The following is a 17,402-nucleotide window of genomic DNA, read 5'->3' as shown; positions in this document are numbered from 1 at the left end:
GTTTGAATGTAAAACATACATCCTGAAATATTTCAAGGACTGGACTAGGGCATAAGCTTGCTCCTCAATTATGTCATATTTGAGCTCAACATCTCTCATGACTTTGTTGAAAAAGGCTATAGGTTGGTCATGGGAATCTTCACTCTTTTGTAGTAAGATAGCAGCGATGGTTGTTTCACAGGCAAAAGAAAATATGCTAAATGGTTTGGTATAATCGGGACTGGCCAAGGTTGGAGCTTTAGAAATAGCTTTCTTAATTTGGTCAAATGCATGTCTAGAAGAGACAACCCATTTAACCTGATCATCCTTCTTAAGCATATTAGTTATATCTTTCACAATTTCAGCATAATTGGGTATGAATCTTCTTAAAAAGTTGATTTTACCAAAAAAATCTCAAACTTCCTTCTTATTTCTTGGTAGTGATAATGTCTGAATGGTTGATACTATGTTTGGATCAATGACTACTCCATTTTTAGAAATTATATGGCCAATCAATTTCCCTTTTGTGATAGAAAATAGAGACTTCTTTGGATTCAATGATATTATGAATTTCCTACATCTTTAAAAAACCTTCATCAAGTGATTTAAATGTTTTTTATCAGAATTAGAAAGGATAGTAAGATCATCAAGATAAATAACAAGAAATTTATTTACCTAGCCTACAAAAGTTGTATCCATAGCTCTCTAGAATGTAGCTCTTGCATTTGTCAAACCAAAATGCATCCTAGCATACATAAAAGTACCCCAAGGTGTTGTGAAGGTAGTCTTTTCCCTATCCTCCTTGTCAACCATAATCTCATTATAACTAGAAAAACCATCTAACATAGAAAGTCAGTTAGCTCCAGAAACTTGTTGAAGTAACTGATCCATTTTAGGTAAGGGATAGTTATCCTTTAGTGATGCTTTATCTAAGTTTCTAAAATCAACACAGAGTCTAATTTCACCATTCTTTTTCCTGATAGGTACAAGGTTGGCAATCCAATTAGAATATCTTAGTGGAAGAATAATCTGTGCATCTAACATTTTCTTAAGCTCTTTCTCAATAGTTGGTAGAAGAACTGGGTTAATTCTTCTAAGTTTTTGCTAGTAGGGTTTAGCTTCAGTTTTTAATGGGATCTTATGTTCAATGAGGGATGTGTCATATGTTTTAAGATAGCCATAAGACCAAGAAAAAACATCTTTGTATTTTTTAAGTAACTTAAGATATTCATTTTTAACTTCTGGGGCTAAAGATGTAAAGATTTTAATATTTTTCACTTGTTCTTGGGTTCCAATATTGATTTCTTTGATGTCATCTTCAAGAGAAATGGATGGAGGGTTTTAAGGGACATCATTATAATCAAATAGTTTCTCTAGAGGAATTAACCCTTTAGGAATGAAGTTGTTTGATAATTGTATGATGTCATGATCTGCAATATTGGAGTTTAGTTCTGGATCACCATTAGGTTGAGGATTACTCATGCCAAGACTGTCTTCATGAATTTTCAGAAGAGAAAATTCACCTACAAGTTGAAGGAAATATTTTAGTTGTTCATCGTCCTCAAACACCTGCAAATTCTTTTGGTTATCTGGTATGGATGGCCTGTATTTGACCTAGATTTGGTATAACACTTGTGTTTGATCAGGAATATTAAATGAGCTTGCAGAGACAACCAAAGAATCTGCATGTATGTTTTCATTTATAGGGACATAAGTTATGTTGAAGGCATTAAAGAAATTTTCAATGGAATCCCAAATCTCATTTCGATAAGACCTAAGCCTAGGATGCTTTGTTTGGCAAATATTCCTAACCTGTCTCACAATGAGTTTGGAGTCAGTGAAAACACTCAAGTTGTGTACCTTTAAACTCTTGGCTAACTGTAGTCCTAGAAGGAATGCCTCATATTCTGCTACATTGTTGGTAACTTCAAAATCAAGTTTACATGATTGTGTAATGTTTTCTTTTTCTGGTGAGATTAATACTACCCCAACCCCTGCTCCATCCTTTGTACAAGAACCATCAAAGAATAGCTTCCACACATCAGTTTGATTTGATATAGGGTTTTCAACTACATCTTCAATTTTTACTTGAGATTCATGTATTTGATCTGAAGAGAGTTGAAATCAGCTAAAATCTTGATCAATTACATAGATGGGGTGGTTCCTTGGTTGATCTGTTTTTCATACAGTGTGCACAAATCTAACTTTTCTCTACAACCTAAATTGTTCTCCCCCATAAATTGGGATAGTGGCATAAGGCATGTCCATTTGAAGAGCTCCCCCTAATTTTGCACAACAAGACCTTGAAAGGAGCATTCTAAATTTGGGAGGGATGTCAATGCCAACTATATCTAATACTATGCTTTTTACTGCGACTTGGGCAAGAGTGACTACTAAATCCTTAATCAATCCTAGACAAGGTACCCTCTTGGAATCAAAGGTGTATAAATCATGATAGGATCTAGTTATGTCAAGATTTAAATGATCCATGATGGTTTTTGGCATGATATTATGTGATGCTCCAGAATCAAGCATATAGTTGTATAACATGGAATCATTTGTCTTTAGTGTCACAGAGAAAGGGGGTACTATTTCATCTATCATATCTGAGCTAGGACCAAAGATAATTGCTGGTTTTTCATCTTGAAGGCTAATAACATCGCTTTCAACATCAACAGAGGTGTTTTGTATCCATTTGGAAACTTGATTTTTATATCCAGGGTTTTTTGAAAGTTCTGAAAGTGGTATAGGGATCTTAACTCTTTCTAACTCCTTTTCAACAGTAAATTTAGTTAAGGAAGTTTTATTAATTTGAGTTGTATCAGTTGATTGATTTAATGGTTGAATAGTAGTTGTCTGAGTCTCAACAACTTTGGTATGAGGTTGAATTATTGAAGGTTCCTTAAGAGGTCTTCTAGGGCCAAGTCTAGGTCTGAGATCATATATTTTATTTAGCTTAGCAATTAGAAATTCAGAGAAGGCATGGTACTTGAAAATCTGTGAGGATTCTTGATCTTCTTGAACTTGTTTATTATGTGAAAGAGGAACAATAGTGGTCTAACCCAAGGAGGTATCCATATTGTTAATGTCTTCAGTGATAGTCATGGTATTGTCATTAGGCTGTTGATCATTGATCAATAAAGGAGTTGGAACATGCTGATCATTACTAGGCCTTTGAAGAATCTACAATTGTGGAGTTCTTTTGTATTGACCTTGATTCTGATTTTGAGGTCGAGTCACCTTCTGTTGAATTGTTTTGGTTTGAGTTTCAATCTTGGAAATTCTATTGGATAGATTTCTCAGAAGTGAAGTGATCTCATCAATTTTGGAATCTTCTTTTTTAGGTTTTGAAGAAGTAGCGGCCTCTTGACTAGATTTAAGCTTTCTTTGAGCCTTTTCCTCTTTAGCTTTCAAGGTGGCTGAGGCAGCCCTATTTTTTCCACTTCTATAGCATTAGTATGCATATCTTCAAGAGTCACAGAAGTTATTTCTCTCAACATTATAGCAAAATCATCTTCAAAGGCTTTTGAAAACCTAGATTTGGCTACTGCTACAGCGAGTTTGCAATCAAGGGGCATCCTATGGTAAAGTTTGTTGAGACTTTTAATAAAAGCAACTACAGGTTCAATGAGTGGGTTTGAGTATACAAAGAAGGTCTATTCAGGTTGTTTAGAAGTAGAAGGAAATGAATAAGTAGTGGGGGATATGAAGTCTGTAGGTTTGAAGTCAGGTAAATGAACACCCAATTCAACCTCAGATTTAGGTGATCCTAATGGTAGTGAGGGTTCTTGACATGTTTCAAGTGAGTGAATAAGGAAATCTGATTTAAAATCAACTCCCTTACCTAAAAGTTCAGAAACCCTAGGTGATAATTGTGTCCAATCTGGATTGGATGGAATGTTCCTAAATGGATTTGATGATAATATGTCTTCAGACTGCAGGGATGAAGAAGAAGAAGATGGTTGAAGTCTTCTTTTGGAATGGGCCCTTCTCACAAGCTTTTCTGGATCTGACAGAGGACTATCTGTGTCAGATTCAGAATGGGATCTAGTGTGCTTAAAAGGTGCCAGTTTGGCACAGTGGAGTCACTAGGTGAAGAATTTTGAAATTTCTAGTCCTTTGGTCACCTTTAAAGGAATAGGATTTATATCATTTTCCCACGAAAACTAATCAAATTTGAGTCCCCGGCAATGGTGCCAGATTGATGTTGCACCTCTAAGATGATAATGGTCAATTGATAATGCTAGAGCATCTAAGATATTTGTTTTGGGGTTTTGGGTTTTGGTTTTTATGGAGGACCAATACATAAAACAAATTATAAGGATGATGTATTTAACCCTTTTAGATAGTACTAATAAATAACCAAATGGCCGCTATTTAACTTCACACAGTGATTTAAGTTGATAAGATGTGCAGAAGGAATAGTAAGGAGATATGATTACTTTAAATTTCAGATAGAAAGATAAATCATCATAAGTGGGAAAACCTTTGACCAATGTTCAAAAGTTAAAAAAAATATGCTTAAAATTACAAAAGATACTGACAATTTTATGATTTAGAGGGAGCCTTTTAGACAAATAGTCTAATATCTCAATATCTTTATAATAATAACTTCAGAAGGAATTTGAAGAATAACTGTAACACATTTATTCTCACCTGATATCTCTATAAAACTTAAACATATGCAGAATTAACAGAATCATTGGAACACATGAAAGAATTACAAAAGAAAATGAGATTGTATGATATCAAATTTAGAATCCTTTGCTTTATTATCAGTGATCTAGAAAGAGCTTGTACATCAATGCTTTACAAAATTGCTTATGGGAAGGTACCACCTTTAATAAATCATAGAAGAGAGTTATTTATACTAGTTTGGATAGTGAACAAAAATCCTAAACTGATTACAAAAATAGCCTGAAAGAAAATAGGAAAAGAAAATTGCTGATTGATGTGTCCCTATTAGGTAGGAAGTTGTTGATCACTGTCCCTTTAAAAACTGTTGTGTTGTCTTCTTGTTGGGATGGAAAGTTAATCAATTTTTTCACACAACTAATCCCACCTCTACTCACTTGGTATCTCTAGATTTACCATTCTTCTAAATATCTCATCAACTTCATTGTATCTTTCAAAATTGGTTTTAGTGAGGAAAATATGTCCAACTTCATATTTGATTGTGAGGTCAAGGCTCAAAGCTTCCAGAAACTCTTTGCTAGTAATCTATCTTTTTAACCTTGCAAATTGACTGCAGTCTGCTGCAATAGTATATAATTCTTCATAGCAATCATCCAATTTTACTAGTTGATCATCTGATGTCACTAACTCTGGTAAACCATTATTTTTCAAAATACTAAATTTAGAATGAAACCTTTTGACTGTAATGTTCAAAGCTTCACACTTTGCTTTCTGCTGAGTCAGTATATTCTTCTTCATTATGACTTTCTTAATATCCAAAATAGTAGCTATCCTATCTGGAATATTTATCTCTTGTAACTGTTGCCTAGTCTTAGAGTTTATTACTTTGATCATCCCTACTGCTTCTTTGGGTTTTGTGCCCAATGTTGCCCTATGATTATCTATCTTTGTCCTGCATCTAGCAATCAATTCTTGCTGCTCAAAAATAATTTGAATAGATGGCCATACTTCTATTATGGAGTGGATGATATCTAACCAGATGTCCTCTTTGGCTTAGGCGAAAGTGTCTGCCATTAGAGTCTTACTCTCTAATTGTTTGATCTTGAGTTCTAATCTGTGTGATTTGTGCATTTCCTCTACATACAAGGTATCATTCTTTATCTTTTGTAACTCCAGTGCTTGGAAATTCTAGAGTAACTTTTCATTCTATTTTTTTTGTGCCTGTAACTCCTGCAATATCCTTGTTGTTTCAGCTGTTGCTAAAGATGAAGTAATGTCAGTAGGAGATGAGATTGGATTTGTACTTGCTATGGGAATTGTTGTCACTGAGGTCATAGCAAGATGTGCTGCCTATTTTTCCTTGAGAAGTTGTTCTATTTTCTCTTCCATTTTCTTGATATGTATGTTTTGCTCAATAATGAGCTTCAACATCTCCTCCCTATGTTGTTCATTTTATGCCATCTCTTTGGTTTGTGGATCCTCAATTGAAGACATTTTCAACTATTCATTCAAAGCTGTCATCTCTATGTTCTTCTTCTGGAGTATTTATTCAATTGCTTTACAGTCGTGGGGATCATATCCAAGTTTGAAAATAATATCTTCTGAAGACTTTAATTTGTTATGTTTAGCTAAAGATGACAATTTTTCAATCTTAAGCTGTGACTACACATTTGACAAGGTAGTTCTGAGCTTGGAAAGAGACATGGTAGTTGTAGTCATTGTTGAAAATAACATTTCACCTGATTTCCTATGAAAATCCATTTGGTCAATAGGATGTATCTCGTTTACATCAAATGAAAATATGGTCTTCTTGTAATCTGCTGTGGATTTGGGAAATGGAATTTGAGCTTGCAAAAATGCCATTTGCATCATTCCTATTTCATTGTCAAAGGCAGAGAGAAGTATGTGTGGAGAAGTGGATGTCTGTTTCCAAAACTGACTGTATACGTGTGATTTAAGACTTTCATTTTTCTGTTTGATTTCCAAAAATGTTGAGAAGATATTAGTATCTTCTGTTGAGCTGGTCTCAGTTGACTGAATAATCTCCATAGGTTCAGTTGAAGAAGGAGTTGAAGAAGTAGAAGGAGGTTTGGGATTAGTGGTCCCTGCTGATGAAACATCTTCTAAATCTCCGAGAACAATTATTTGTGGTGGCTTGCTCCCTGATGACATTGGCAATCTGTTGTTCAATTTCTTTTATAGTATATAGTACTCTTTAACTGATACTATAGCTGACTGAGTTTTCTCTGTGGCTATTTTGTGTTGAGTACTCTGAGTGACTGGAGTATTTATCTGTGGAGTGGTTATAACCTTTTCATTTGCTTCTAAGAGAGTCCCTTTAGACCACTGCTCCTGGTTCATAAACTTCTCCAATTTTGGCCTAGGAGTATGGTTGTAAGGTGTTTCCTTCAACTGAACTCTAAGAGCTGAAATGATTCCAAAAGGATCATAGGACCAGGTGAAGCTTGGTTGGAGATTCATGCTTTTTAATAATTTGTCTACCTCTGTACCTGCAAACCTAGTATTACAGATAAATGTTCCTACCTTGGCCTTGAGTTTGAACTGTGAATTTTTCTTAGTTGAGACAAAATGGACTTCATCCATATTTGTCATCTACCTGATGTATTCCAATGAGAATATCCTCATTGGCACATACTTAGATGGTTTTTATGGATGTAACTCACTGCCATATGTTCTAATTTCAGTGTAGTTATGGTATAGATACCAGTCACCAGTCTTGGTCTGTTCTGATAAGTGAAGTGTCTTCTTAATCTCTTCTCCAATTCTGGGCTCTGCCTGGCTATTGAGTAATTGAAGATCTGGATGTACAAAAGAGTCTATGAACTAAGAGAATGTAAACTTTGATGATGCTACTTTCAGTAACTCTGTCCAGTGAATCACTGATTGATTCACTCCCTGTTCATCTTCCCTGTTAAGATGAATGTGCAATGATCTCCCTGTTGAAACAAAATCAAATGTATTATGACTGAGCTATATATGAACACTCCTTGTGTGGTGAAATTCATAAATTGTTCATGTATATTATCAGCCAAATATTGGCTATAATTATACATGAAAGCAGGTTGATATTCTTTACTAAAAATGGAAAAGAATCCAAGGATGGATTCATCAACAAGTTGATCATTTTCATAGCCTAGGAGGTATGATAGCAGGGAGATGATATGTCTAGTGGCTTCACGAAACATCGAAGATGAGTAAGGTGGGTTTTTACTGGGTAATTCAGCATCTTCTGGTAGAAAAAGTTCAAAAATAAGGTCTCTCTATGGGAAGGTGAGTTTATTATAAAGCTCCATGAGAGCTGCTGGTGAGAAATGGCTGAGGGAGTCAGATGAAGGTATCATTAGCATTTGGTTTATAATTCGAGTAGTAATGGTGATAAAGATTTTTCCATCTTGAGTCATCACTGTTCTTTGCACAGGATCATACCTAGCTTGACACCAAGTGATCAAATCAGGGAAGTGATGAGTCTTTGGAAAGGAGTACAAGGGAAAAAGTGTTTACCATAAATGAATGGGATCTTCTTTATCTGAATATTTCTATTTTTACCATATATGCAAATCGTGGAATAAAATTCATTCACAATCAGTGACTTTGAATAGGGAGTCCATAAGGGGGAGGTGATCCAAGTCAAGAAAGACTGTGGATGGATTCCCTTCTTCGACAGTCTTCTATGTTTTAATTTTGGGAGCCATCTTTCTTCCAAGGGGGGGAATTCAGAAACTGTTTTAGCTGAAAGACGGATGACAAGGGAAGATATACACAGAGAAAATAAAACTTTTGGTGATTATATGGAAGTAGAAAAGGTGGTAAAGAGTATAACCATGGGATATTTATAAGTGAAGTGGGGCTTAATTTTCCGTTTAAATCTAATGAAAGGCAATTTATTGCAGAGGAGTGGGATTATTGTCTAAGGGGAGGGTGAATGGTTAATTAAGGCTGGAAACAACATAGGAGAATATGGATCAAAGGCTTTGTGACGTGGCAATTTGTGAATGGGTGAGAGATAACAGATTAATGACATGGCGTGTTGTGAATGGGTGAGACATAACGGGTGGATGATATGAAGCCGGAATGAGGCCAATGGTTAGAAAAGAGGAAACCATTGGCATGATTTCGTGGAGGGGGGGGGGGTTGAAATGGTTTATGGTTTTGCACTTTGGGGGCCCAAAATGCTATGGGAGTGCCACGTAGAAAAAGAGGGCGACCATTAAAACTACTTTTCGGAACCCCCCCTCGCGTTAACGAGAAGCAACCGAGGGGAGGATGAAAATATTCCTCCACTGTTGATCTGGGTGGCATGAATCGTATCAGTTGGAAAATGCCCGACGATTATTTGATGTTGATTTGACATTTTGCCACTTGTGTGCATACAACAAAATCATATGTTATGACTATTTGCAAAGCGATCAAGTATTAAGCAATAATTAAACCTTGAATAAGGAATTTAAGCACCGTTTTTAAACTAAGCAACAAATTTCAAAGGTGCGTTTGAACTAGCAACCTTAATTTTTATTTTCTAAAGAAAATATTTTCTTTTATTGCTTATCTAACATTTTGTCATTTCCTTCCTTTTTTAGAGAAACTACCCTATCATTTTTTATGATATGGACCTGAAATAATAATAAATCCTAACATTTTTATTTTCAATTTTGTTTTTGGTCCATATCCTAACTTATCATTTTTCTATGGAATTTTGATTTTTTCAACTAATGGATAACTTATCAAAAATAAAAGAGCCACAACAAGATCCACATATGAAATTGAAGAGTCATGTTAGTTGAAGAGTCATGTAAGTCAAACAGTCATGAGGGAAGTCGAAGAGTCACAAGGGTCGAGTTCACCCTTGGTTATATATACCCCTCTTTTGTACATGCAAAGGAATTTTCACCTTGGCTCCTCCCACATATCCTTGAGAGTTTGTAGCCTTTTATTTGAGGAGTGAACAGTGGCTCCAATTCCCCACTATTGGGGTTAGTGATGTATGGTGTACAGATGTGTCTTGGAAATTTCACTTAATTCAAAAGTCTGTTAACAGGTCATCACGTTTCCACACATGTATTGTATTTATTTGTAAGACTATTCTTTGGACGCTTGTAATGCATGTTGATTTAACCTGTACAAGATAGCTGAACTATTTTGGTTTTTTTATTGCATATGCTATTGGAAATGTATTGTATCAGTTGTTAACGATGTCTTGCCCATGTGGACTACTTTGTCGAACACTAGACAAATTCATTGTTGTAAACATGTTATAAAAACCATCGTACTTGTGTGGACTATTCCATTGGGTGTTGTATGTGCTATCTGTTCACTTTGTGTTTATGACTGCTACATCCATGTGGAATATTCCCTTTCGACTTGAGACTCCCTCTCACCCTCTCCCTCTATAGTGAAAGAACTTAGGCACAAGTTACACTAAGAACTCACCAGGCACATGAACCTCACTATTTGAAGACTAAGTATACCTCTCTCATGTGATCAAAAGCAAGAGGTAAGGCATATCTTTAAGATAATGGAAAATGGTATGAGGTCTAGTTGGGACTTCATACCAGGGATATCCCATGAATGTTGGCGAGTCTAGCACCATCAACATTTCTGGTGCTAGAAGGAGGGCCGCTAATTGTTTATGGTTGAATGTCCTCTCACCCCCACTCATCAATCATCTGTTCAAGGCAGTAACTCACACTCTGTTTCACCTACATACAATTATGAAGTTGGTTAATCCTCACCTCATAGAGTTGAACATGAAATTTCATATCAGCACCTTCGCTATGTCCATCCCATCACCCGTCAGTTTGCCAAAGCAGTCAAACTAATCCCAGGAATACAAGATCTTCCATACACATTAAAGAAGCCAAAGACCACTCCCACAGGAGTTGTTGTGTCATCAGTGGAAGAAGCAGTTCTTTCCACTCTCGAAGATCTGGCAGAAGCTATTGAGAATGGAGAGGAACCTCGAGTATTCCAACAACGAGAAAAGAACACCCTCGTGATCTTGGGCTCAGGCTCTAGTACAGGAAATAAAGGGGAAGGATGTGGAGGAGGTGGAGGTGGAGACTAACCAACCAAACGAGAGGTGGAACCATTAGATTCTGAAGAAGAGGAGGAGGATGAAGAATAGGAAGAAATGGCTAACCAAAACTTGGAATGGATGACTCAGGGACCATTGGCCCTCCCGGGTTCTTTGCACAATATCCTAAAGCATTCGGAGAGGATGTTGAAAAAGTATGACCCTGACATAACAGTGAAGGCAGAAGACCACTTGGACAACTTCTACCTACAACTACAGACACTCGAGGTATGGTACGATGACATTGCATGGAGATTTTTTCCATGTACCTTCGATGATCGAGTAGTGGTATGGTATCATAACCCTCCTGTCAATTCCATCCAAAACTGGGGTATGTGCAAGAGAATATTTTTGGAAAATATGCTGATGATAAGACCCCTGCCATGTTTCTCAAAGAGATGGGAAGTCCCAAGATGGAGTCGAAAGAGAAAGTGAAATACATTAATCAGAGGTATTTACACATCTTGAATGAGTTTGCAGTAGACACAACACCATAGAAAAGACTCCAAGGATGCAAACAAGAGGCCCCAAGCTGCTGTGAGTAAGGGGAAAGACAAGGAAGCAAGTGAAATTGAAACCATTACTCGTATTTTCAAGACCTTGATAATAGAGGTGTCTGAACTAAAGCAATGAATGGTCAAGACATCTGCTAGAAGCTGACCTCCTAGACAACAGAAGAGGAACATGTCATCAGGCAGCAAAAACTTCCCGACTAAAATTGTGCAGAGCTCTAGCTGAGTTTTCCAGATGGAAATGTTCACAAACTCTGATTTTTTCTCATTCCATCAAGACCATCACATGGAAAGGACTTGTTTGGATTGAAAATGAGTTGCAGATTTGGTGTACAATGGTACGACAAATGTGGTAAACAATGTGCACTGTCAACCAAAAGACGAAGATGCTTAAGAAGATGTGGGATCTGATGAGGCACCAAGTACTGGGTAGGTAATCAACATGTATGAATTCTCATGTGCAACACAGAAAATGAACACTGAGAAGCAACCCCCAAAGAAAAATGGTGGATACAATCTTAGAAGTCAAGGGGCTCCCCTTACTATTGGGGAGTTGCAAGAAAAGCTTGAACTAATGAGGAAGGTTGATCTACCAGCTGTCCCAAAGCAGAAAGCACAAAGTAAGCCCAGGAAGACAACTGCAAACAAGAGTATGTCCATGAGTAGTAAACTTCAGAACACTCCGCCAGATAGTACAAACATGAGTCTAACCTCGAACACTTCGGTGAGTTTACCCACTCTTAACTATAATATTATTGAATATATGAAGAGAACGCATGCAAACATATTGTTATAAGAGTTAGCTAAGCTCAAGGGAGAGCATAATATTCTTCTATGTGCATTGGGGCAAGCACATAGCCCGGTTCACTCAAACATGTGCTCAAAACACTCCGAATGGAAGAAGAAAACTCTGTTTGCCCTCCATTATTGCTCTTATTTGAAATTTTTAACTGAAATGTTCACAACTGTTTGATTGACTCTTGTGCATCAGCTAATGTCATGCCACTCTCCATTGGCAAGAGGATCAATGCACAATGGAGAAAGACATATGTGCAGATCATCCAACTAGATCAAACATGCGTACCAGCCATTCGTGAACTTTGGGATGTGATCATTTGATTATATCATGACGATTGAGTTCACTAGTGCATTAACATTGTCACTATGGACATAACTGAAGCATATGGCTTACTACTTAGCAGAGACTAGTCCAACAAGTTGAATGGGAATTTTTCCACAGGTTGGTCACACTTATGTCTTCCATACCAATGCAAAAGAAATCAAATCCGTGTGTTATCCGAGAGATACGTGAAACATAATGTCACTCCTGTCAATGATGAGAACGAACCGTAGGCTTTCGCGGAACTCATGTTCATTAACTGCCTCTTGGAAACATAGTTGGGGTGTTATCTCGCACAACCAACTCTAACCCCACCAGACACGCAGTTGGGTCTCCTTCCTTGCTCGACTGATGGTAATGAAACACGTACAGTACATTGTAACACTAGTAGTAGTAGAAGTAGCAGTAGCAGTAGTAGTACTAGCATATCAAGCGGTCCATGTATAGACGAGTTGTGGACCGTGTATTTTGATGGATCAGAGACACATGATGGATCTAGAGCCAGGTGTGCCTTCATAGACCTAAAGCACAAGAAACACTTGATCTCAGGATGCTTGGAGTTTGAGTGCATGAATAACACTACTGAATATGAAGCATTCGTATTGGGCTTGCACAAAGCCATTAGCCTCAACTTTGTTGTGCTCAAAGTGTTAGGTGATTCAGAAATCATGGTACGACAGGTGTGTAACACCATACACTGTTTGTCACCTCATCTCAAAATTTATCAACAAGAGGTATGGTGAATGATCTCTAACTTCCAAGATTTCGATATTATTTTTGTGCCAAGAATGTGTAATGCAGCTGTCGATGCCTTAGCTAACGTAGCTGCTAGGATGACACTGCTTAGGGATATGTTTACTGTTGAAATTTTATATAAGCCTTCCATCCCTAGTAACATAACTAATCTATGTGTTTTTGACGATGATCAACATATAATGCACTTCATGGCCAACTCTAATGTCTTCAAGGATGCAACGATTGACGAATATGAGCACAAGCAATATCTGCAAGCCGCAACAAATGGCAAGAAAGGAAACCTCATCCCCAAGGGTGTGTTATCTCTCGAAAATATCTATGACTTGCAGAATCACTTTCAAGGGCAAAGGAATAGCAAAACCCATAGTTCCACCATGATGCATGAATAGACCAACTCAAGAACAAAACAAGATCTGAATTTCATCAATCTCGGTACGTGTTGCACACCACAGGAATGACAAGCCTTTGTTTGCTGGTTCAAGCAGTACCGAGATGTGTTCGTGTCGACATACGATGATTTGAAAACATATGACACACAAATAATCCAACATGCGATTCCGATCAAATAAGGGGTCAAGCCATTTCAAGAGAAGCTGAGAAAAGTACATCTGTCACTTGAACCCATCATACAGAAAGAACTGACTAAGTTGTTGGATGTTGGGATCATTTACAGAGTTTGTCATTCTACGTGGATTTTGAACTTAGTTTTTGTATGTAAGAAGTCCAGCGAGATCTGCTTACACATTGATTTTCAAAACCTGAACCGTGCCTCAGACAAAGACAACTACCTCGTGCCGTCGATGGAACATATTTTACAGACAATATCTGGAGTGGAAATGTTTTCTCTGCTCGATGGTTTTTCAGGATATAAACAAGTTTTGTTAGCAGAACTTGATAGACTAAAAAATACCTTCTGTACCAAGTGGGGTACGTTCACCTACAAAAGAATGCAATTTGGGCTTGTGAATGCAGGCACAGCCTTTCAGCGAACTATGGACATTTCCTTCCATCAACTTATCGAATAGAGTGTAGTGGTGTACCTTTGATGACGTGAATGCCTTTTCTAGATGGTCATACCACATACGCCATCTTAAGAAGATATTCAAGCGATGCTGAAAATACGAGATATCTTTGAATCCCAAGAAAAGTGTATTTGTAGTGTCTGGGGAACCTCCTTGGGCACATCATTGCTAGAAGTGGATCAATGTTGATCTGGACCATGTTTGGACGATCACACAAGCTCCTCACCCAACTAATGAGAAAGCCATGCAGTCCTTCTTGGGAAAGATAAACTTCCTCTGGAAGTTCATCATTGATTGTGTGCAGATAGTGAAACCTATGCAAGACATGATCAAGAAGGATGCAGTCTACAGCTAGGGTAAGAAGATAAAGAATGTATTCACCCATATCAAACAGGCTATAGCTTATGTGCGTGCACTTTACATCCTAGACTTTAACAAGGATTTCTTACTATACACCTTCACCTTCAACATTTATCTTGATGCAGTACTCACTTAGAAGGATGAGTTGAACGACAAATGCCCCATCTCCTTCATGAGCGCAAGCATGCAGGGACACAAAATCACTTCAGACCCTACTTGCTGAAAAACCATTCCATAGTATTTGTGCCACACCCAACAGTCACATCACTGCTTGTACAAGAAGAGCTTGGTGAAAGACGTGCGAACTGGATGACAGGGTTGCAAGAATATGATCTTGACATCAAGCCAATTCACACTGTCAAGGGTCATGGTCTCTGTAGACTCGCAACTGAAGTATTCCATGCACAGAGGAAGAAGAAGAGCTCGCTGGTTGGGAGCAAGAAATCGAGATGTACGATGTAGAGCAAGCACCACCCACTTCATATGGAAACTCTTCGTACGAAGATGTGCACCAGTATATTGAGCATTGCACCATACCCTCTCACATCTCCATGAGACAGAAGAGGGAACTTCACCTTAAAGCATTACCTTATCAGCTGGTGCACAGATTGCTTTACAGAAATCACATCAGCGGAATTTTTCTCAGGTTCCTGTAGGCATATGATTTAGAGAAGCTCTTGCATGATCTGCATGATGGACCAGTCGGGGGCCACTTTGTGGGAAACACCACTACGCATAAAGTCATGTGAGCCAGTTTCTATTGGCCCACATTATTCAAGGATGCACATGCCTATGCCCGCAAGTGCCCATTCTATTAGCGATGTGCCAGCAGAACACGAAGGTCAACAGCCCTGCTGCACCTTGTTGGAGCAAGTGAACCATTTCAATAGTGGGGCCTAGACATCATTGGGGAAATATTCCCACATTTGTAAAAACAACACTACTACATATTGAAAACTACAAATTACTTCATGCGGTGGACAGAAGAAGTTCTGCTTAAGCAAGTGAATGACCAGGAAGTCATCAGCTTCCTTCAACAAAACATCATCTCACGATTTAGCATTTTGGCATCACTTGCTTTTGACAATGCAACTTACTTTTCGCCTTTAAAGCTTTATGATTTTTCATTGCAGTATGGTATCTTTCTTAAACACTCAGGTAACTACAATCCACAGGGAAATGGTCTCATAGAATCTACAAATAAAAACCTTATCTTCATTATCAAGAAGACCATTTACTCTAAACAACGTAACTGGCACTCCGCTTTGACAAATGCTTTATGGGCTGACCGTGTAACACCTAAACCCTCTCTGAACACTTCACCATACTTCCTAGTTTATGGGAAAGAAGCCATCCCCCACAAAACACCTACTTGCCTGCTCTCCAGTCGTCCCAAGAATCCCAAGGCAAGCCTTGTCTGCTAGTTCAGCGTAGGATGGATAAACTTTACAAGTTGCAAGAAGAAAGGATGAAAGCAAAAGAAAAATTCACACTCCACCAGAATCGTATCAAGAGATGGTTCGACAAGAAGTCTGCAGGGAATGCTAACTTTGATGTGGGTGACTTAGTCTTGAAATGGGACAAATGCCATGAAGACAAAGGCAAACATACGAAGTTCCAGTCGCTGTGGATTGTTCCATATACTGTTCAGGAAAATCTTGTCCCATACACGTACTGTCTGCAGTCACTTGATGAGAGGATTTCCAACCTTCTTGTCAATGACCAAGACATGAAGCATTATTTTTAGTAGCATGAGGCCGTACCTCGTGCCATGTACATAGTCTGTTTACTGCTTGTTGTCTTTTCACTTTTCTTTTCTATTTTTGCTTCACTTTTTTTTGTTTGCTTACTATCATGCTATTTTTGGTTTTCCAATAAGTCCTAACCTCTACTAAGTTCTGGATTTTCAATGAGTATGTGGTTGAGATCCAAAGAGTCTTGTGACACTCTAGCACTTGGTTAGTCCTGTGTCCATCTTCTCTGTGCTTGGTTATAACCTTTGGCCGATGAAGTATTGACATAAAATATGAGCCATTTGTAAGGTAAGCTATGGTCCAACCATGAACTTGTATCCACATTGGGAAAACGCATGTCTGTACTCAGTCGTCTGCTCTATATGTTCAATCTCATCCAACTAGTAGAAATGGGGAAGGGGAAATATAAATGAGCAAACCTAAATTAGAGGTCTTACATGCTTCTTTGAAGGAACAACCTCTTCTTCTCTCAATAAGTTGGGATCCCTCTTCTTCCCCAAAAATAAATAAGTGCCTATGCACAGTCCCCTTTTCGAAAAAATATAAAGGCAAAAGAAAAGAAGGGCTTCTTGCATAGGGAGGTGAAGCATGCAACTTCACCAGGGTACTGACCAAGATCGCTAGTAGTGGAGCAATGTGTGTGTTCCTGCGTGACTCCGCCAGGGTACTGTCTAGGCCTGCTGGCTGCGGAGCAACTCCAAAGATGAAAAATTATACTTTGAAAATTTTAAACTCATGAGCGAAACTACCCTTCCTGATTTTGAAACACTATGATCAAGCTAAAACTTGTTGTTGTGTTTGACTAAGATGGCAAAAGGTGAACCATGTTTGACCATGGGGTAAGTGGGGAAACCAAAGTAACCTGCACAACGATTTAATATTCCCTGATAGACCAAGGCCCTGTGCTATCAATGGACTGAAACAAAGAAGCTGCTATTCAACCAATGTGTCGCCAAGTGTTGTAGCGGCTACAACACCCTCCAAAATTTTGTCCTACATCCAATTTCAGAGCCTTCCTTGGTTTTTCCTTTATGATTGCAAACACTCGGGCTCATCCCATGAGCTAGTGTCGAGTCTTTACACCCTCTTTGATTGACCATTGACCTGTCATCTTTTAACATGTTGGTTGAAATGTCATGCTTGCAGTATCTTTTGGGCTATGTTCAAGGTTAG

Source organism: Pinus tabuliformis, chromosome 4_1, assembly GCF_031772625.1.
Source record: "Pinus tabuliformis cultivar Carrire ecotype Pingquan chromosome 4_1, CPIR1, whole genome shotgun sequence".
Classification (NCBI taxonomy): Eukaryota; Viridiplantae; Streptophyta; class Pinopsida; order Pinales; family Pinaceae; genus Pinus; species Pinus tabuliformis.
This window is presented reverse-complemented; position numbering follows the sequence as displayed.